Source organism: Micropterus salmoides, unplaced genomic scaffold (assembly GCF_014851395.1).
Source record: "Micropterus salmoides isolate LMB-PRFRI ecotype aquatic unplaced genomic scaffold, ASM1485139v1 Ms_hic_scaffold_3, whole genome shotgun sequence".
Classification (NCBI taxonomy): domain Eukaryota; kingdom Metazoa; phylum Chordata; class Actinopteri; order Centrarchiformes; family Centrarchidae; genus Micropterus; species Micropterus salmoides.
Genome location: NW_024042261.1, coordinates 6600859 through 6623648, shown reverse-complemented (window position 1 = coordinate 6623648; position 22790 = coordinate 6600859).

Sequence of the window (22790 nt, the reverse complement as noted above, 5' to 3'; positions counted from 1 at the left end):
ATTACCGGTAGCCTACATTTAAATGTTTAGATTTAGATTATGGATGAAAAAGCCCAGCATCTCCAGGAAGTAATGTGTCCTTATTGGATGATTCCACGCCTCATGATTTATGTCCAAAACCAATGTTCAGCTGCCAGTGAGGAAATAGTGTGCACTTCAAATAGTGAGGCAGAGAGTAAGGGTGTGGAGGCCTGCATGGTTGATGAGTCTGCAGGGCGTCAGAGTTTCACACAGGAGACCAGAGTCTTCCTCCTGTCACAGATCAACAATTAACATTGTTCTTTTTATTAACCATAACTATGATCTATGATCATCTACCAAGTGTTAAACCTTAAACGTGCCTTAACCGTAGTTTAGTTGCCATAACCACGACCTCTTTGTTGGTGTTTCTGCTTTCCACCAGCCTGCCATCTACCTCAGTTAGTGATTTCCTTTTTTTAGAAGTACATTTGGACATACTGATACATCTTTGTACAGCTTTTCTTTGTTATTGTTTGACATGCAGGTTTTAACATAAATAGTACTTCATTGCCTCCCTGGTTGTTTTACTATCCATAGAAAAGACACGAATGAAGACTAGCCAGGTGGTTATGTTCTCAACTCAAGGACAGTACACATGGCACGCACCTGAGGGTGTGTGTGAAGTATATTACAAGGTGACAAGACGTCCTGGTTTTTAGCAGAACACAGTGTCCTGATTCATCTCTGAGATGTTCTGCATATGTCCTGATTTCAGCTGCCAAACCTCCAAACATATAAGAGCAGTACTATTTTTAAATGTATCCCACACACACAGTCCAACCTACACATGAAACAACCACTGACTCTCGGGATTATGAGCTTGTGAATCTGTCACTCTTACCTTGTTGTGCTGGTTGCCATGACAATGAGGCAGCTGTAAGTGTTGCCTCATTGTCATCACTTGTTCCTGTCACTTACCAACTAGCGTAACATCAGTCATGCTTTAAAGGTGGTTGTTTTGCAAAGAACTCCATGAAATGTCCATTTTTTCTACATCACCTTTTTAGCCACCGTGTGCTTGTCCATTTCTGGGAAATAGTTCTTCACCAAAATAAACACATGCATAAAAACTAATTTATCCACTCTAAATGTAATATTTACAGTCCATTCACAGGACTCCTCTTTTGTTAAAGCATGTAACATGCTTTAACATAAGAGGAACTCAACTCAATCAACTTCTTGATTATAAAAGATATAAAACTTAGACTCTTTAAATGTTGTATTTCTTGGCAACTGTAATAACAAAATTGCCCTTGAATTATTCTGAGGTATCATTAACATTGTGAACATAAGTGTGGCCAGATTTACCTGCTAGTGGGCCCTGGGGCACAAACTGAGCTGCCGGGCCCCTGTTTCTTGTGAGCAATGTGTACAGTTTTCCTGTACTGGAATATTACATGGCCCCAGGTTTATGATGTGGTTATTTGATTAAACACACACCTGAAATAACAGAAGTCTACAAAAAGATTTTGAAACAAGGGCCCTCTTCAAGAGAGGGGCCTTAAGAGTCTAAATAAAGAAGACTAAGGGCGGGTTCAAACCTGAAAGTCTGGTTACTGAATCAAAACAATGTGAAGATGATACATTGTTTAAATTTTCCAGCTGGTTTGCATTGCATTGTGCCCGCAGAGCTTCTGCCATTGTGAAGGACCCCATTCACCCGTCACACAGCCTGTTTATCCTTCTGACATCAGGCATCTGCAGCATCAAACCACCTCTTCCAGGTTCATCCCCCGAGCTGTCAGACTTTTGAACTCCCTGCTGCCATGCACTGTGCGAGCAACAACCACATGCCCCCTCCAACTCATTCTGCACCACACCCGACACATACACAAATAGGACTCCGGTGCACCCCCACCTACCCTGGGCCCCTACCACACACTGCATTCCACTGCATACTATGCACGTCACAATAATACACAACTGTACATGTCTCACACATTGTGCACAACTGTCCACTAAATAGTTCACGCTGTCATGGCACTTCCACACTGTACATTGCTATTATTTAAGCCTTGTTACTATTGCTATACCATATTTACTCACGCTACTGTCAACACTTCTGTTTTACTATTGCTATTTTTACTATTACATTTTTACTTCTGATGCTGCTTATCATTATTGACTTCTGCTGCTGCTACTTTCACTTCTATTGCTGCTATTATTAGTATAGATTCAGATACAGGTTGTACTATGCAGCTTTATTAATGCTCCTGCCACTCCGCCCTAAAAGAATAGATCTTTTTTGCCACGTCTAGTGTCAGTTACTGCACTGTATTGTGTTGTATGGTGTCTTGTAAGTTGATTATTGTGTTCTTGTTTTTAGCACTGTGGACCGTGAGGAACAGCATTTCGTTCATTGGATACTCAGTATGTGATGAATGACAATAAATGAACTTGGAATTGAACTTGTTCCACATCAGGGTTCAAGTCTGGCTTTAACACCAGCTCAAACTAACTGCACTAAGGGGGTAAACACTCTAGGGTTCAGTTCACGCGGACTAAACAAGGTTGGTGTGAACCCACTCTACGGCCAGGCTACTGGCTCTGTGAGTCTGCATGTACCACAGTGGTACTTTGAGCTGATGCTAATGTTTGTATGCTAACAAGTACTAACATGCTGATGTTTAGCTGGAAATGTTTACTACAGTCCAAGTGGGAACCTCCAGGTCTGAAAAGTAATTTAAACCTGTATTCTTGCAAAAAGAAGTCCAGAAATAATGGTAAAATGACTTACTTCTCAGCTGATTTATTACCTCAGTGAAAACTTCCCCAATGAGTTTATGTTCTCAGTCGCTAGTTTTACATATTCTTTAACATAGCATGATGTTCATTTAGGAAATTATTATCCTATTTAGGGGAAAAATAGACCATAAATAGGCAAATGCTTTAGGGCAGGACTACCTTGTGATTGAGAACTCGCTACCACAGTGACCTGTCAATCAGGCTAGAGCAAACTTCTCCGTTGCAAAAAATCAACATGGAGCCAAACTTCTGAATTCGAGGCTTCAAAACGGCAGTGCACAAACCAATGTGTGACGTCACGGTGACTATGTCCACTTCTTTTATACAGTCTATGCTACAGTCCTAATTTAGTGTGTTAGCATGCTAACATTTGCTAATTAGCACTAAACACAATGTACAACTCAGGCTGGTGAGGTCATTAAGGAGGTCATAAACAAAGTGTGAAACTGAAATGTTGATGATGATGATGATGATGATGATGATGATGATGATGATGATGATTACGATAGATGTAATCTCAGTGATCGCTGTTAGCTAATGTATGTGCCAAATTTCATGGTGATCCATCCAATAGTTATAGTCGAGATATTTCCCTCTGAATCAGAAAGGTCAACCTCCTACTGGTACTAGAGGTTAACTCAGGGATTCACCATCGTCATCCTCTGGGGCCATTAATGTTTACCAAACTTCATGGCAATCCTTACTAATGTTTTCAAGGTATTTTCAGTATGGACTGAAGGTGGGCAGATCGACTGACCAACCTTGCCATCCCTTGAGCCAGGCCACTAGCAGGGTTCATAAAGAAGGACTTTAAGGTCCTTACCAGTTCAGTTTTAAGCCTGGAGCTTTCAGGGCTCAGGGAGCACTGGGTCCCTGGGGCTGCTGTCTGCTTTGCCTGGTTGATAATCCAGCCTTGACTATAGTGTATGTCTCATCATTCTTGTAGTGGTAGACGCAAGGGGAGGTAAACTGATCTCAGGTGAACAACCCATCTATAAACAAAGTTGATAGTCTCACCACATGGTCCATTTAGTAGCTTTTCTGCGAAAAATATGAGAAAAATTCATTCTTGACCTTGGAAACGGCAAACTCCATGTGCTGATGAAAATCATGAGATATGATCGAAACCTCCAAACAGCTACTAAGTGAGCCCCGAGCTGAAAGTGTTTTTATTTCTGCTGTTTTCAAGGTCAAGAATTAACTTTGAATCTCAAAACTATTGTAAACTAATATACTGACACAGATTTGTCGTTTTTTTTTTATTTGTCGTGTGACACAAATCTTTATCAGCCGACAACGGTTGTAATATAATCTGAAAATAAAGAATATATGAAGGCTGCGTGTAGGTGGTTTTACCTTTTGCTATCCCTATTGAAAATGTAGCTGGTTTATTGTAAATACTTTTTAGTAAATATGAAATGACAGATGTATTTACAATTGTACTGTCTGACATCAGAGCAGCTAATGGAAACATGGAAAATTCCTGCCCCAGGATATCAAGGATGTTTCACTGTTTGCCCAACAGCCATAATCTCAACAGATCAATGCACTAATGAGCACAGATGACGAACATCATCCGTTTACATAGCTTGTAATGATTTCAGTCATGACAGATGGTAAACAATGGTAAACTTCAAAACCAATCAGTATTACAGGCTAAAATGCATGTCAACACACATGACATATTTTAATATTGGGATTTGACAGACTATGAGAATATATATATAATCCAAATGATCAAATTGGTAACCAATGTTAAATTGATTACCAGGCCTTGACTGTTTGACAATGTCACAGTCCTGGCAACATTTTTTTTTATCAGAATCAGAAAACTCAGAATCTGATTTATTGCCAAGTAGGTTTACACGTACATGGAATTTGCTTTGGTATTTTGGTGCATGACAATTAATATGGTAAGAAAATATAAAGAAAGATAAACCAAGTACTACAAGTCAGGAAGCATAAATAGGAAATTGCCTGAAAAAAATATAAAAATAAAAAAATATGTACTGTTTAAATGAAAGAGCTGTGCAGGGATTTGCAAAAAAAAATACGAGGTATGAAGTATAAGAGTATGTGCAAGATGGTAGTCTAGTTAAGATGTGTGTTGATGTAACACACTGAGTCAGCTATGGAGACTTACGTTAATATAACGGGTAGTGGGGGGTTGGGGAGTTATGAGAGTCAATGTCAGTGGGGGTTCTGGGACTTGTTGAAGAGGCCAGCCGTAGACTGAAACAAACTGTTCTTGTGTCGTGAGGTTTTGATCCTGAGAGGGGAGTAACTGAAACAGTTTGGGATGGACCTTCTCTGCAGAGTGAGTGATAGGCCACAGACTGCCCTTGTCCCTGGCAGTGGCAACAGTGTACCAGATGATGATGGAGGAGGTGAGGATGGTGTAGAAGTGCAACATCATTGACTTTGGCTGATTGAACTTCCTCAGCTGCAGCTGAAGTTTAGCTCCCACTTGAGGTCCTGGGTAATGATGGTACCCAGGAAGTGGACAGTGTCGACTGTGAGGGGCTGGGCTCTTCCTGAAATCCACAAACATTGAACTCAAGGTTGTGCTGACTGCACCAGCTCACCAGATGGTCAATGTGTGCTTTTCCTGGGCTCCAGAATTCCTGTACCTACGCCTTTCATCATCGCTCATATCAGACCACCACGCCATCTTCTACCTGCCTGCATCCTGCCTTCATCAGCCCTGCCAATCTGCTCACCTACAGTTTGTTAATAACACACTTTTACTATGCCTGTTGTGATCTGTGTCCTCTTCTGGGTCTGTCTTAACCGAACCATGACACAGAGCATACTATGTCCCATGTCTTTGCTAAATAAATAGTCCCTCAGTAGAAAGTCATTCTGTTTCATTGTGAATCATTTTAACACCATAGCCCTCTGCACTGTACAAATAAAACCCCATGTCAATGACTGCCTGGTACTCTAATAATAACATCACGTCCCAATAAATCAATTGCTAAATACATCACGAGGTATTATTTTACGAAACAGCAAGCTGCAGCTACAGTCACATTTACATCAGAAGTCAAAGTGACATCAGAGTCAAGGTGTTTGTTTTTGATAACAGCATCTAGTCCAGAAGGCTAATCCATAAGGATTAGTGCAAACTGTTTCACATGCAACTCTGTGTCTCAGTGATTAGTCCGGTCACTTCACAGCACTAGCGGAAGGTTGAAGGTTTGATTCCCATTCCTTTCAGCATGGAGTGTCCATCACTACCTGCAACTGGACAGGAAATCAGCTTGCAGATATGTTTCAATGTCCTCACTCACTGTTAATGTATGAAAAGGAAGCAGGTCACATCAGATTCCACTGATTTGCATGAATGTTTGTTTTACGCAAATGTGAAGCCACTAGGTTTAGTCAAACCTTGACCTCCAGAACTAGCCAAAATGTATTATCAACAATTAGTTTTGCAACCAAAACTAAACGAAACGTGGCCCCAGTAGGGAGGTCCATTCTAGCCTCCCTATGACCTCTTTCACCTTTCCCCCTTTGGTCATGTCTCACTACACCCTTAGGACTCTGGGGGACGGGCAGACTGCAGGGTGTTTGGTGGGTGGGACGGCTTTATTGCGGCCTTGCCCTTCTTCCTCCCCCACTGACTGCCCCTCAATTTTAATTATGCATTAGACACAGAAGGCTTGGGGGGAGGGAGGGGCACGCTGGGAGGCTCCACTACCTGACAGTTATGGGGTGCCCGTGTCTCAAGTACCCTCCAATTTTAACTGCACCTTAGTTACCACGGACGTTATCTTTACTCCACCATACAACACTTCACAAACCATGACATGCATCCAACACAATACAATACATTTACAGAGGCAGGCAGGGGGGTTGAAGGTGTGGAGGGGGGCTTCATTGGCCTTGTGTCCTGCCTCTGGAGCGTCGGGGGGTGCCGTGGGGTTGGTGTCCCCCTTGCCTAGCCTGGGGTAGGTGTGGCGTGTGGTTCCACTGGCGCGCGGGCCCGCTCTGGACCCAGGTGTCTGGGGACTCGGGCCTGGGACCTTTGCTCGTGTCTGGGGCGGGTGACGTGTCCCTGGACCTGGGGGCCCATTGTCTCCTCTCCTTGGCGGAGCCCTCTTCGGCATGGGTGGAGGTCCTGCTGCTTCCCCCTTTCTCACAGTGGGGGCATTCGGTAGTCCCAGGGGCACATGGCCGGTGTTGTCGGGATGGGTTTTGGCCCTCTTCCTCGGGGGTGGCTGCGTGGGCTGGGCCCCGGGATGGGACCAGCCTCGGGTTCACAGGGCTTGGGGGCTGCTGGCTCTGCCTGCACTCGGGGGTTTGGCCTCTGGCTGGGCTGGGGGTCTTTGGGCGCTTAGCGGGTCGATCCGGTTGTGGTTCAGAGGGCTGCGATGTGATTGTTGGGCGATTGTCGATGCATCTTGATGCATTATTTTTTTCTGTGCAGGGTCTCTGGCTGCTGGGCATTTAGTTTGTGCATTGGAGTCTGGGGGAGGCATTTCCTGGTTGGTTTGGAGGGACTAGTGTCACGGCCCTGTCCTGAGCTTGTCTGGATTATATTATTTTGGCCATGCCTTCTCTGTGTTTTGATTTTGGTTCCTCTGTGTCTGGGTCCTAGTCCTATGCCTTAGTTCATGTCGTAGTATTTGCTTCTAGTTCTTTCTCTGCATCATTTTGGTTTAGTCTGCTCAGTACTCTGTGTTCTAATTCTGTGTTCTCGTTTAGGTTATGATCCCTGTGTTATGGTTGGTCGGTGTTTGTCTGTTTACATGGGTTTCTGTTATTGTCTGAAGTTAGATTCTTGTCTGGTATTTTGTAACTGTCTTCTGTCTGTGTTGGTTATTAATTTTGCCCCATGTCAAGTGCCTGTCAAGTGTTCCGTCTGTTCCCCCAGTTATCACTCTGCCTGCCTGCCTCTTTGTTTCCCCTGCTGTCTCTCTGCCTGCCTTGTTAACCTTGATCTCTGTCACCTGTGTTGCTCCCGCCCTGCTCGTTAGTCCCCGTGTATATATACCTGGTGTTTCTGTTTAGGCTTTGTCTGGTCATTGCTGTGTTTGTTGCATGTATGTGCAGTTGCTGTCGCAGTATGTTGTTACCTGGTTTTTGGATGTCTCAGTTTCTACAGGAAAGTTGTGAGTTTTGTTCACACCTGTCTGTCTTGCTTTGGATTAATAAACCCTGGAATTATTCTTGATGCTTTTTCTATCAGTTATTTAAATTAATTGTTATTCCAGCTCTCATGGCTGTGCTGTGTTATTTTGCTTGACTGTTTCTCATTTTCATTTCTCTCTCAGTTGTCTTCCTAAGTCAGCTGTTTATTGGTGCTGGTTGTCTTTGGGGATTTTTTTGTTGGTGGTTGTTTTTGTTTTTTGTGGGGTTGCTGTGTGTCTTTTTTTTATTTACTTATTTATTTTTTTGTTCTACACCACAAGCCCCCGTTCTCTTGCAGTTCTTGTCCTTTCTCTATGGTGGTTGTGCGGTATTTGTGCCCCCCATCCCCATGTCTGCCCCCCTGTCCAGCCTGGTGACAAATCAATTTAAATAATAAAACAAAGGACTGTATTAATATTCTCTTGTTAAAGTAAAATCTGTCTGGCACAACATGGTATCTAGCTCCTCATACTTTGTACCAGGCTGCTGGACAGGACAGGTTTGAAGAATGAAGAGGCCAAAGAAAGGATAAAATGTGTCTCTTAAAGCTGATTCTCTTTAAAGATTGGTTAAAGATGTTGGGAAATATGCTTATTTTCTTTCTTTCTGAGAGTGAGATGAGAAGACAAAAACAGAAATGTAAAAGTTATAATTTGTTGGAATCGCACAATTGTCCCTGCACCTGGCTTTTGTAAGCCAAGAAATAGTTACATAACATAACTCCCTATACATTTCAGGTTTGTATACTCATTAAACAAACGAGATATAGGTTGTTAATTAATGCTTTGTAAAGGTGCTGGTTGGCAGTACAATCTCACAGAGAACCAGGCTAGTGGTTTCCCCCATTTCCAGTCTCAAAGCTAAGCTAGGCTAACAACCACGTACCAGCTCTAGCTTCGTATTTGACACACAGACAATCCTTTCATCTCTATCTTGAAAAGAAGGGAAAAAGTGATAAAGGAAATACTGAACTATTCCTTATAACTACACCCTTTGAACTCATGGCCTCCTAAATAAAAACCACCAGATGTAAGTTTGGTGACCAGACTCTTTAGTTTTGTCCCTGTAAATATGTTCTTTCTTTGGTAAGAGCTGTCACTGTTGAAAATACTACAGATGAATTGAGATGACAATGATGTTATTCAGCTTTCTTGTGTTTTTTTTATTTTTTTCTGTCGTTGTCTGTATAACTCAGATAAAACTTATTTTGTTCTTTTTTTATGTGTCCATGCTTTTGCAAAAAGTTAGCTGTACTTTGCCACTTAACTTTATATCATCTATCGTGGTCATTTTAAAGGTTTGTGGTTTTCTTTTCTTAGTTAATTGACTTGACAACCTATGAGCGAGCCTATGGCACCTAATGCTGCTGTGAAGATAGACAGCAACGTCTCTCAGCAGACCAGGATGTTCTCGGTAACTCTAGGTCACAGGAGCTTGCAGAGGAGCCAGCACACCTCCCAAAATCTCAACAACACTTTGTGCCGCAAACAAGCCTAGATCAAACTTGCTACTGGAAGGTGGTTTTGAAGTGTAACCAAAGAAAAATGCTGTATGTATGTGAATCTGTGGTGATAAGGTGCAATATGCCAGATACATAGTGTTCATCTGGCAGGCTTCTGTATGAAATCTGCACATAAATAAAAATGGTCCAAACACCAGGTCCTGAGCCACATGTGCTGCTGTGAACTAGCCAATCCATCAATGAGGAGGAGGAGGAGGGGGGATGAAGGCCCATGGGTAAGAGGAAAGAGACAGCACACATACACGCACTCAACAGATGCTTCTATACACACGATGAAATGCATGTTTATATTCTAGCCCATTGTTCGTGTTCGAAAACAATATGTTCATTTTAACTGGAAAACTAAAGCACACTGTGAACCACATGGAGGAAAATGCTGCTGAGCGATGTAATTGTGAGGTCACGGGAAGAAGTTGCAGCTCCAAAAACCGTGTCAGATGACAGCAAAGCTGTCCAATATTATGATTGAGGCACAAGTGATATTCTGAGCAGTACTAGCATGAAACAAAACAGCTGCTCAATGATTTACAGCGCAGGGTTTCCAGGAACAACTCACATGCAACACAAACGGAGACAAAAAAAAGAGAAAAAAACGTTGTCGTGACAGGTTTTGTCAACAACAGGGTCTTCAGCATGAATGAGATTTTCCAGAAATCGTAAAATGGTTTGATACAGTCTGAACTCCTACAACAATAAAACATCAGCAGGCAGAGAGGATGGAATGTTCCAGGAATAATTGAGAAAGATAAATACAGGATAAATTCCAATCACAGCTTGACTCACTTAGAACAAAAAACACTATTGTTATCATTCATTCCTGCTGGATCTCAGTATCCTCAGCAGGGAGAGGCATTTCCACTCAGGTCTGAAGCCAGGACAGACTGTGGGACTGTCCACACCTACAGTCAATAATCATCATGTCTAGACAAATATAAGTGCGAGACAGATGAGAAACAGAGAGGTCACTGTTTAAACTCAGCACACTGGGGCTGGTTGCACACACTATTTCAATCAGGAGAGACTTGACCAAGTGGACAACAATCATTTATTGACATGTGATACATTGATGTGAGAATGTGAAAAGTCATTTCGCTATAGGACCCCATCGTTATCACACGGTATTTTAAAAGATGGAGTGCAGACACTGGTGGTGGTGAGGAAGGGAAGAAACTGAGAATTTGGATGTGATGAGGACAAGATTTCTGCTGAGCTTGAACTGGACCTGGTGAGTATGAAGTGAATGTGGTGGAGGAGGGCCACGGTGATTCATACTGAAATCACAGCTGGCAGCAGAAGAGAGAACACATTTAAAGTTTGACAGTGTTTTCATGATTGGCTGTGATAAAACCTCTTTGGAAAACGAAGGGAGAACGCCCATAGTCAGCTGTTAGGGGCAGGGAGTGAGACGGTGTATGAGTGAAGCCCTGGATATACTTGCTTTTTAACGATGCATAGTCAGCCCCCCCCCCCGCTTTGCATAATGAGGCAGAAATGCATGCAGAAATGTAAAAAGAGGAGGCAGAAATATATAACCTTTGTGGAAATAAATACGGTGGAAATGCAAAGGAAGAACAAAACAGACAAAAATATTAAAACACACACATAAATAAATACATTAAAAAGTAATGTAAAGTAATAAATAAAAATAAAAAAAAGTAAAGTAATGTAGTATGTAAGTAGAAGATTATAACGGACACTAAATAAATAAGGTAATTATTTCAAAGGTGAATAAATTAAGAAGCTAATTAAAAGAAATATATATATATATATATATATATATATATGTATGTCTCATTGTATAATTTAATTACTGCCTACATTTATTTTTTACTGTATTTTTACTATTATTTTTGTATTTTTGTGCATTTAATCGGATGCTTATTTATTTATTGAGCATTTATTTATTTCTGTATTTATTTCCCTTTATGTCAGAATCCGTCCTCCTTATTTCAGAACCTTTTTAACAAAAGCTTTCAAAAGGTGATGGAGACATTGTGATTCTTACACGTCCCCAGTGTAAATGACACCAATCTGTCAAAACTTTCAAATGTCTCGCCCCATCCAGGCTGTGATTGGTCAGTTCATGAAAAGTGACATTGACGAGCTACTTTCTGCACACGGCTGATTGAAAGGCACCCGAGCTTCTCTGTCTTTTCCCCGACAGGTCAGCAGGAACAGGTGAGGTGAGAGAACCTGACGATTGAAGACATTAAAAGGTATAAGAACTGTAAACTGCTTTAACCTCATCCACACTTCTGTCACTACTTTTCATGTAGCTAGCATTCTATGCAGGAAGATGTCACTAAAAAAAAGCTCTGATTGTTTGACTATGTCTGACACACAAAACAGCCGTCAATAAACACAACTGAATGACATTCTGCACGAGACCTCGTTTCATCAGTATTAGCATGCAGCGCACTTAAGTGGAGCAGCAGTGAAAAACAAATGTAAAACTGATGATGTTGAGGTGCAAATCAACTTCGCAGCTGATGCAGTGATAGTAATGAAGTCACACTGCCCAGAGCTGGAGGGCCCCGCCTCACTGTCGTGTCAAAGGTGAAAGCGAGTGTTAATGTGTAGGCTACAGCACTGATGAGAGGATGAAGAGGGACTATCCTTCTAGGCAGGAGAAGAGAAAACACTTGAACTGGGTCCTGCGTCCTGCTAACTGAGCTGGGCAGTGCATCTCTTGTCTGTCTGTGTCTTGGTTGCTTGGCAGACTGGGCCTGATGCAGCTGATAACATTATATAATATAAAATATCTGTAATTTACAGGGGCTATGCTTAAGTTTAAGTCAGTTTAAGTCAGAGTAAAATCATCCTGAATCATCAGTCACTACAAGATCAGTTCATCCACATCCATCCTCAGTCAGTACTAGCACAGACCCAGTTCAGAAATCTTTAGCAGGTCACAGACCCAGGTGAAACACATCCAGCCTCAGCCAGTACGAGCACAGCCAGAGATGTACAGCCAGCATCAGACACAAGCAGCTCAGACCCTAATGGAACAGATGCTGCTCCACCACATGACCCAGCAGATTGGTCCCCAGTCTTAACAGACTTCATGAGGTCTGAGTTAGTGCACAGAGGTCCATTCAAACCAGCACTGGATTTTTCTAGGAGATGTTTCCATTCAGGCTTTGCCGTTTTGAGTGCTATAGACACTGCTTTTCCAAAGCGTGTATATGTGACGCCTGGGATGTGATGTTGCAGCGTCAGGTGTGATGTGCAGCAGACCGGCTCTGTTTTTGCATTGTCAGTCGCAGCCAGTTTGTGACCGAGCGGAAACGTAACTGGTAGAGTTTTGTGATTCGTTGTAACTTATGACTGTTGTGGTGGCAGCCCGGCTGACGGTGAGTGTCCTGGTTTTTTCTCCTTTTCTTCAGTTATTCTGCTTTTTCCTTGGTTTTCTCTGTTCTCTGCCTGCCTCCCTGTGTTTTCTCCCCTGTGTGTGCTCTCTCTCTCCCTCTGCTCCTGAGCCCAGCCAACGACCCGCACATGCACCTCATCAGCCTGCCACACCTGCCAGTAATCACCTCATCCCTGCCTGTATTCCACACCATTCTTGCTTGATCGTCGTTGCTCCCAACCTGGTGCCAACCTCTCAAGCTCAGGTTTAAATAACCTTTGTTTTCCAGCCCCCGGTTATTCCTCACACTAACCCTGTCTTTCTGTCTGCTTTCCCCCCAGCTTCACTCACCCTCGTCCTCCGTCCAGTCGGCTGGGCTCTTCCTCCGGTCCCCTCCTCCTCGTACTTCCCTCACGGCGTCCTCCCAGTCCTTCATTGCCTCCCCGCTTCCATGGCCCCAGTGTTCCCCGGCTCCCTGGTCCCAGTCCCGTCGGTTTCCCTGTGCCAGTGTTTCCCCGGCATCCACCTCTCCCTCCACTCCAGTCCCTCAACCCCCTTTTCCCTCAATAAACCTCCTTCGCTCTGAGCGCTGCATTTGGGTCCTCTCTGTCCCCAAACCACACCACCCATAACAATGATGCTGTTTTCAAACCTGTCTTGAGTGAATTTAAAAAGAAATGTTGCTTTTTGTAAGAGCAATACATTTGAATGTGTGGTACTTTTTACTTTTGATACTTAAGTACTGTTATACTCTGACTTTTACTTGAGTTTTAAGATTTTTCGTGTGGCATCTACTTTTACTTATGTATGAAAATTGAGTACTTCATTCACCACTGTGTAGCTGCAGTATGCAAAAAGCAAAATCTTGTTAAATCTTGTAAATGTTATTTTGATCCTCTGCGGAGGATCTTTTTTTGTTGGTTTTTAATTTGCGTTTTTGTTGTCTTTTGCATGTTCAATAAAGAGTTTAAAAAAGAAAAATCTGCAGTAGCCTCTGCCAAAACTACCAGATTCAGAAAAAAAACCCTCCAGTTGGCCTATGCATTGGACCAGTCTACCTCACATACTGGCGTTTCATACGAACGCTAAGGGGTGTCATGGAAATTGTATCTTGCTGGTGAGGGATTAAGCAAATAATTGAGTAACAGCCAACCGAAGCAATTTGAAGAATTTATTAATAAAAGAGAATAAACAGAAGTAGTAATACACATATACAGCTGATCCAGAGACCTGCTACCTAATGCAGTACTCTTAAGACCACTTTTTGATGGTCTTGGTCTCGACTTGTTCTCAGCCCCTAAAAGTCTTGGTCTTGTCTCAGTCTCGATAAACTCTGGTCTTGGTCTCGGTTTGGGCGGTCTTGACTACAACACTACTGCTATGTAGGGCAGCTTTGGGTGTCTGGCCCCTTAGCAAAGGAATGCATAATCATTTACACAGTCTAGGTTTCTATGTTTTGGGGAACAGAGATCATCTCCCGGCTTTGAATGAACATTCAAGGAGAGGAGAGGAACAACAAGAGGGGAAAACACCAAAACAATCTTATAGTTCTGACCTAAAGCCTAGTAAATGTGGACAGACAGGTCTACAGATAGGTCAACATAAGGAGTATAAGAGAGGGTTAGCCTCCCTTATGATGCTGCAACGTAGCAAATGGTGGCGTTTCATACGGACACTGAAGGGTACCTTTAGCGTAAAATCTTTACGCTTTGTCACACTGTCTGAAAGCGTCAGTTATGATGCATTGAGATGAGAACGCGTTGGTAGTACATACTGCATAGCAGTTGCCAGTAGGCTCCAAATACAGTTCATGTTTACTTGCTAACAGTTTTCTTTTTCTCTGCATTTACTGCCGCATTGCCGCATATCTTGGTCTGTTACAGCCATGTGTAGATCAGTGTGAAAAGGGTGGGGGTTAGGGGAAATTGTGTGAAAACATGTCTGTGTTATGTGCAAGTCAACATTACCTTATCAGTTGACATTTAGATAATCACTTTTTTGACATCTGTGAATTGCACAAAATAAACCCAGCTTTAATTGAGAATATTTACAGTAAAAACCTTGTCAGTGAATCATGAGGGCAAAGATTCAGTGATCGTAATCGAGGTAAAATGTTCAGTTACTCGTGATTTTGATTTTAGGAACATGGACAATTCATTGCTTATTCCATTTTCTGGCAGAAGACTACAATGGGATTTCTGGTAAAGACAGCAAACAATACACCAAGAGAAGCAAATGGCATGTCTACTGCACTCTACTGTTTTTGCCGCTACTAAGTGAGGGTATAAGATTAAATCCAGGAGGCTGTACTACGAAGCAAGTTCAACATACGTTACTGACGTACCCGCAGTGTAGAAGAGCTTTACCATGGCTGAATAAGACTGTTCTCCCTCTCATGGAAAAAAAGAGACCTTGTGCTTAAACATTCATTATTGACAGAAACTAATATGGATATACTTGTTTTGAAAGGATGACGCAAACCAAAAACAAGCTACTTTATACAGTTGGTTGCTAATTCAGGAGGTGAAAAGTTTGGAACTTTGGAAACACCTAAATATCTTAACTAATTAAGCATATGAGCAACAAAAATCAATAGTGGAATTTAATATTAATGGAATAGTCACTAATGAAAGGACTGATTGAATCTCAGGCCAAGGATAACATTGGCTTGGATACCTCTTTTGTAAAAAAACAAACAAAAACAGTTTAACCCAGTAACTCAAGTGATCAACTTGTCCATTACAGTCTGGAACACCTGATCAGGTCTCTAATTATAGACCAATTTCAATTTTACCTGCACTCTCAAAGGTTCTTGAAAAAACAGTTGCCAAACAACTTGTTAATTTCCTCTAGTAATTATCTTCTACACCCCAAACACTTTGGGTTTAGACCACGGTACTCAACAGAGTTGGCAAACTGTTAGGCATAAAAAGTCTTTCATTTTGTGCAACTTGAATTTAACTAGTCTGAGCAAATCTAAGACTGACCTGTCTCTGTCAACCAGGGGCTTGTTTTACCCAATTTGCAACATGCAAGTAGCCTTTTGCAACATGAAATCATTTCCCCATTTTGACATGTTTCAATGTCAAATCAGATTTGCAACTCATGCATGAACATTCAAGAGCCCCAAAGGACTTTAAGAATGGGCCCTAGTCTAACATCTCTGACATAAAAAGCGGAGGAAAATGATCTCTTTATTTGGAAGAGTCCTTATTTTACATTTGTGGGAACACACTAATCCAGAATCTCACTTTTTCAAAAACGTAGCTCTCCTTCTGAGGAGTTACTCCCTTAGCACCTGTTGTTGGCACACTTCCACCATTAGCAACAACAAGTGGCTTCATGGAAGATGATTGCAATCAATTCTGAGAAGTGTTTTTGAAGAAAGCATTTCTTGCAACCTCATTTCTTACACCATCACTCTTGTTGATTACCAAACAAAAACCATCAAGCTTTTGCTTTTCGTTCTGTGTTTTCAAATACAAATGGTCTATTCAAACTACTGTATTTCTTAAAGTTAAATTATCTATATCTAAACCTATCCTCACCCTTCAGACATGTTGGATCGGCATGCATGTTAGCTATACTTGCTCTAATTGAAAAGCGGAGGGCTAATTGTGCGTCACGTTACCAACCACCACGGAGCAGTAATCAAGATAATACTATGGCTTGTTTTACCTGCAAAGTGCAACTTGGACTAAAACATGGGGAGCACCTTCTTAAAACATATGTTTTCCAGCTATTTTGTTTGACTGCCCTAGGATAGGGCAGAGTTCAGCCTCACTGACTTGTTTCTGTAACCTTGTATTGGTGTGCTATCTGGTCTCTTGAGAAATCTCTTTCTTTCTCAAGGGACTTTCTGGTTAAATAAAGGCTAAATAAAATAAAATATAGAGGCACCCTTGATTGAGAGACTAATATGTTCCTCTTTATAGGCATGTTTCTAAGTTAAGTTTGTTCACAGAAGAGGGAACATGTGAATCCTGATCAAACCCTATTCTCCATTAACTTACTAAGTACAGGAAGAATGCTGAAAGGGTGACTTTTTGCACCTGTAAATGTTTCCTTTTGGCTTCTGGGTAAAGGAATGACTTCTGCAGCCTTCCAGGATGTGGAGTGGAAGGTGTGTGTGTAACTTCATTTAAATTTAGATAAAATCCATGACAAATAGGTAATGAAATACAACTTGAACGAACTACCTGCTTACTCTGGTGTGTAGAATTCAAGCATGATATGTGATATATGAACAGTTGTCGAGTGCACGGTCTGTGCACGGTCTGTGACCAACCAGATTAGGAAATTCAGTCTTGTGTCAAAGTCTGTCTTGAGGTAGAACCAGTGTTGAGACATTAAAACTTATTGTGGTTTGGTTTCACATACAAAGCTGGTTTCTTCACTATCCCAGAGTAAACTGAAGTGGGTCTTTGCACGCTGATCTAGGTCTCACTTCACCTTGGGGAGTGGCAATCCACCCAATGACAGCACTATGCCTCCTGCCAGACACTTTGGGTGGCTGAACAACTGACATCTTCAGTTGCTGCAGTCACCGGCTGCTGCAGTTCAAACTTGACCGGAGGCTTCGTGCCTGGATCCACTGGATCTTCTGGAAACTTCCAGGAAAGTGGTTTGACTTCTGAGTGGATCTGCTGTGTTGGAGCCTGCCAGCTTGTTGAGCAGACTCCCTGGAGTGCTCTCTCTCAGGTTCTGACGCTGGCTCAGCTTCCACCTCTGTTGCCATCTGCGCCTAGACTGCCCAGTACGTTGTCACTGTCATGCTGAGGAATCAAGCATCACTAAACCTGACACACATAAGCAGCACAATGCCAAACACAATAAGCTGCCTGGACCACATTGTTGCAAACAGACAATCTCTTTCTTAAGCATGACCACTGAGGCAGACAAAGGAATGGACTCTTCTTTCTGCCTAATTAGCTGCACACCTGCACTAAGTGGTCGGTCTATAACCTGTACAGTTGCTACCATATATTTATGGTTTATTTATATTGCAGACTATGTTTTATTTGTCTCAAAATGTACTTTGGAAGGATGCATATCTAGAAGGTAAATTGGCAATTGTACAAGCACATGTCTTGCTGTTGAATGGACATGCAAATACATTTATTTAGTAAAAACTCACAATCTCAGCTGATGATGATAAATAAATCAAGAGGTGAAAGTAATTAAGTACAAGTTCAACTAAGTTTGAGTACAGTACTTAGGTATTTGTACTTCTGCCCTACATGTCACTTTTATTCCACAACATTTATCTGACAGCTGACCAAGGTGTCTTTTTTTGTCTGACCAGCTGTCCAGAGGACGCCCAACATTTTCAATTTACTAAATAAAAGTAAATAAATAAATAAATAAAAGTATCATATACAAAAGATTTGTATTGACAGCTATACATTCAACAAATTCAACTTAAAGCACTCTGGGGGAGTTACTTGATGATATAACCTGCAGGACTTCCTGTAGAGTTGGTCTGAGAAAGTTTTAAAAACATATTTTTTCCCTTTTCACTCATAAAGTAACACGCAAGTCAGTTGACCGCAGCATTTTCAACAAGAATGCAGCCACAAAATGCGTAACAATTGTCCAACAGAAAAAACAGCTTCATAATGTCAACAAATTATAATATTACAATGTGTTTCACTAATATGACTCTATGTTTTGTGTGAGCAGAGCAGAGTTTTCTGGGACTCATTACAGAAAAAGACAGATATATGGGATTAAGAGTGGTGGAATATTTGGAAAGAACGATACAATAACAGGTAAACTTGAGTTAGATAACCAACATTAAGCCTCATTATAATGATGTCCAGAAATGTATCATTTCATTATGGCAGCGTGGACGCCGGACGTCCTCCTCCATCCTGCTGCTGTCTCTCTGTTCATGATGTAGAAAAGCATAAGGTTGCTCTCTTGTTTTCTTAATTTATCTCTGCAAACAACATGTCTGCGTAGGATGCCTGAAATAACACTACATCTCAAGTTTGGGGGGGGGGTTACCATAGCAACATTACCTAAGTAATGAAAAATGCCACAGATTGCAGGACATTGTGATTTACTGGAGGGTGAAATGTTTTATGTGAAGGTGGAAAGAGTCAGTGTTTTCATAAGGTTTACATAATTTTCAGTTTTATTACTACATACATAATGTTTTACACCTACAGTAAGTTTGTTATTAGATATCTGAGTACATCTGCTCACCTACAGTATTATATAATCCTAGCGGTATGGAACTCCATACAAAACAAAATCATTTTATATCATAATGGCATTACAGCGGTGTTGTAACTGATCCCCGCCCCCTCACTTTTCAACCAATCTTATGACAAACAGACTTTTGAACAGAATTTTGAAATGAAAAATTCTGTAAAATAATAAAAATAAACTCCAACAAAACTGTTACTATAAAAAGAAGAAGGATGAAATAACGATGAATTTAACATTTGATAATTTATTAAAGAGGTCATATCATGCTTTTTGGCTTTTCCCCTCTCCTTTATTGAGTTATATATATTTTTTGTGCATGTTGCCAAGCTGGTCGGCAACATATACTCATGAATAAAAGCTTACCATCTTCTCGCTGACCCGCCTTTCTCTGCTTCTGATTGGCTAGTAGTCCTTAACTAGGAACTGAGCATGTGCAACTCCCAACAAAGATAATTTAGAGACAAGATGTATCACTCCATAGCTAAAACGAAGCCTTCAACACAGGGTGAAAAGAGGAGCTGCAGCAATGTACAGTATGACAATAATATGGTGTTTTTTGAAAATTAAACCATGTAAACCTGTTCTGGTACAACCCCTAAATAGGATTTGGAACCTGAAAATGAGCATAATACCACCTCTTTAAAATATACAAATACAGATTTTTGGTTCAAGAATTCATTATTATTTTTCTATGGGTTCATTACTCTCAACGACCCTTTTCACATACAAGTAATCCCACTTTCTATTGTAAATATAGAAACATTTATCATAGCTGCTCCTACAGATTTCATGCTACCCAAAACAATGCAAATGTCAAATAGTGCATAATTTCTTGTATTTAAGTGGTGTGTTCTCACTTTTTTGATTAGATAATCTTAATCTTTTTTGAAATAGTGTGTTTAAAAACAATCCATTAGACATCCTTTGTACTTACATATCAGCCAGTTTATATAGTGGCCTACAAACTCCATTCAAATTTAAAAAGGTTCAACAAATGTATGAGTTACATAATGTGTTAAAGTTTATGGAGCAATCTATTTTCACATATTTTGGTGTCAAAGGGAGTGTTGCAGGAATACAGTGGTGGAAACATGGGTCACATTTGGAGAGAGGAGTTGGAGTAACATTAGGAAATAAAGTCTTGCAAGCAGTTTCTCTCCGTATACAACAAAATCCTCTCCCTCATTTCCTGAACCGTCAGTGACAGAAAGAATTCCAAAACGTTTTGTACCTATTAGTCATTTCCACACCAAGATATGTGAAAATGTGAAAACAAGTTGTCAAGTCACCCAAAAATTAAGCCAGCATCACACATTTTCTTCAGAAAAAGCTTTTCATAATGTCTCATTAAATATTGGCCATTTTGGAAGTCAACAGTCCATCAGGGACAGGGGAGGGGACCAAAGACACAGCCTGACTCTGCCTAACATAGCATTATGTAGCCTACATTTTACACCGCTGCCCCAGGGGTTTGCCATGCCTGTCTCTGAATGAGCCATTGAGTCTATTGATGTACAGAGGGCATCAGGGTCACAAGGGAAACAAGAAAGTAGACAGCAGAAGCCATCCCAGCCAGTTACCATAATAAATCAGGCCCTGGCCTTTTACAACCATATGTCATGGTGTAATAAACATATTTAAAGAATGATGAGAGTGAATAATAGAGCTTGTGAGTACTTGGACATTCTGCTTTGACCAAGAAGTTCATATTTATTCAACACAAAACTAATCAGATGCTGTGTATTATGTAGGAAATAGGTCACATCTATTTAAAATCAGACACCAGCACCAGCCAAACACTCTGAATGTATACACATATCCACCTTATAAATGCATGCAAACACATGTTCAAACTTTCATCTTTAAAGGCGTCCTCTTCCAACTCAAAATGATGCATCATTCATGAGATGTTAGCAGGAGTGAGATAAGAGACATGAGAAATACTGAACCTCACAGTACCTTAAAGCTTAATGCTTTGCAGAATGAAACATGTTTGTAAGAGAGGGATAGCCTTCTTTCCAGAGCAGCAGTGTGACTGAGGAGTGGTGTGTGTGAGTTCAGTCAGACAGTTAGGACTGAAGGGTCTTTGGCAGAGTGTGTTTTATGCATCGAGAACAAATGAGGGCAAATCTCTGCAAAAGTAAACTTTACAGTCCAGTAGCAACAAAGCCCTGAAACTACAGTATAGTCTTCAGAAGTATCTCCTGCAGTGCATGAGTCATCTGCAAATGGAACATATCACAACAGGAGGTCAGAAAGTTGGAGACCTGTCAAATCTGCTGTTGTAGACTGGGTCGTATATCATCCGAGTTCATGAAAACAGAATTCTAGTCCACAACTTGACCACATGGTCTAATAGTATTTTTCACATAACTGTCACACTATTACACTACAAGCAGGGCCATCCAACCTCCTGTCAAAGCTCTTTAACATCATTTGTAACAAAGTCAAAGTATTAGACCTATTCCCATTAGCCTCAGCTGTTCCTTGTGTTTAGTGCTAATTAGCAAGTGTGAATATGCTAGTAGATAGGGAACGTGGTAAGCATTGCAGCAGATGATAGCAAAGAGCTGCTAGCATAGCTCTTATATTAGCCCATATAGAAGTGCCCAAATGGGACACTATGGTGCTTAATATTTGCTTCTGGCAGCATCACAGGGCGACATGAGTGGCCAGCACTGTGCTGAACCAATGGCTCTGCTCTAAAAGCACAAGTGGTTCCTACCCAAGAGTGTACATTAAAGACACGTCCAGTGATCTGTGTCGTTGTCCTGAAGTTCAGCAGCCTGTAGGAACTGCAACAGCACTGACAGCGCCAATGTGCCCGGAGCTATGTACGCATAATTGACACAAATAAAGTGTCAGACGTTCACATGGCTAGTTAATTAAAGCAGATCTAAGTGAAACAGAGGTAATCTGTGTCCATGCAAATGATTGCTATGACAGAACTGCTTTGCCAAATGCTTTTTGGCTCAAGAAAACAAGGCTCAGAGTTTATTAAATTTGGTGCAGTACTGGTGGTCTGCTTGTCAGGTTTCTGCTTTTGTTTGTAATTGATCATCAAACCTAGTGTATCGACCCCCTACTGATTTATTACAGTCATTCTGTGGGACCAGGCAATACAAATCTTTACTGATTGGACGTTTAAAGTCACTCCACAAGTATAGCTGCAAATGTGGAAACTAATCATTATTTTTCTGTGGAAGCCATGGACTGGTGCTTCTGACTGACTTAATGTCCAGGCCAAAAAGCTGATTCTAGTGTAGTTATGCAACAGTTATTTGGGCCTCCAGGAACTCAGCACAACTGAAGTGAGCCTGTTAAAGCTGAAGCAGGGTGCTGAGATGACAGCTGCTTCCTTTTGGTGGTTTACAAGCTGAAGGCCTGGATATCCACAGATCTGCTAAGTGATAAAGCTGGCACTATAGAGCTTAGCAGAGCATCTCAGAGGAACAGGGAGAGCCTGATGCTAATGGGGTACTCGCTTTAATGACACACAAGGGCTTGTATGCACTTTGCCCAAATTACGATGGGACTAACTGGAACACATAATCTTTGTCATGATGTGTTATAGCTGCTATTTAGGATGCTATAGTTTTATAATCAGTGGTTGAGAATTCACAAATGCATCAAAACACATTTGCACTAACAGAACAAGCTCTACACCTCTGTCTTCGACTTTCTTTTCAGTGTAATTTTGTATTGATGAGAATACTTTTATAGATTTCCCTTTATAACTTAATAGAAAAGCTAATTCATATGAACACGAGCAACATAAAGGCACTATACTCATTGAATTGG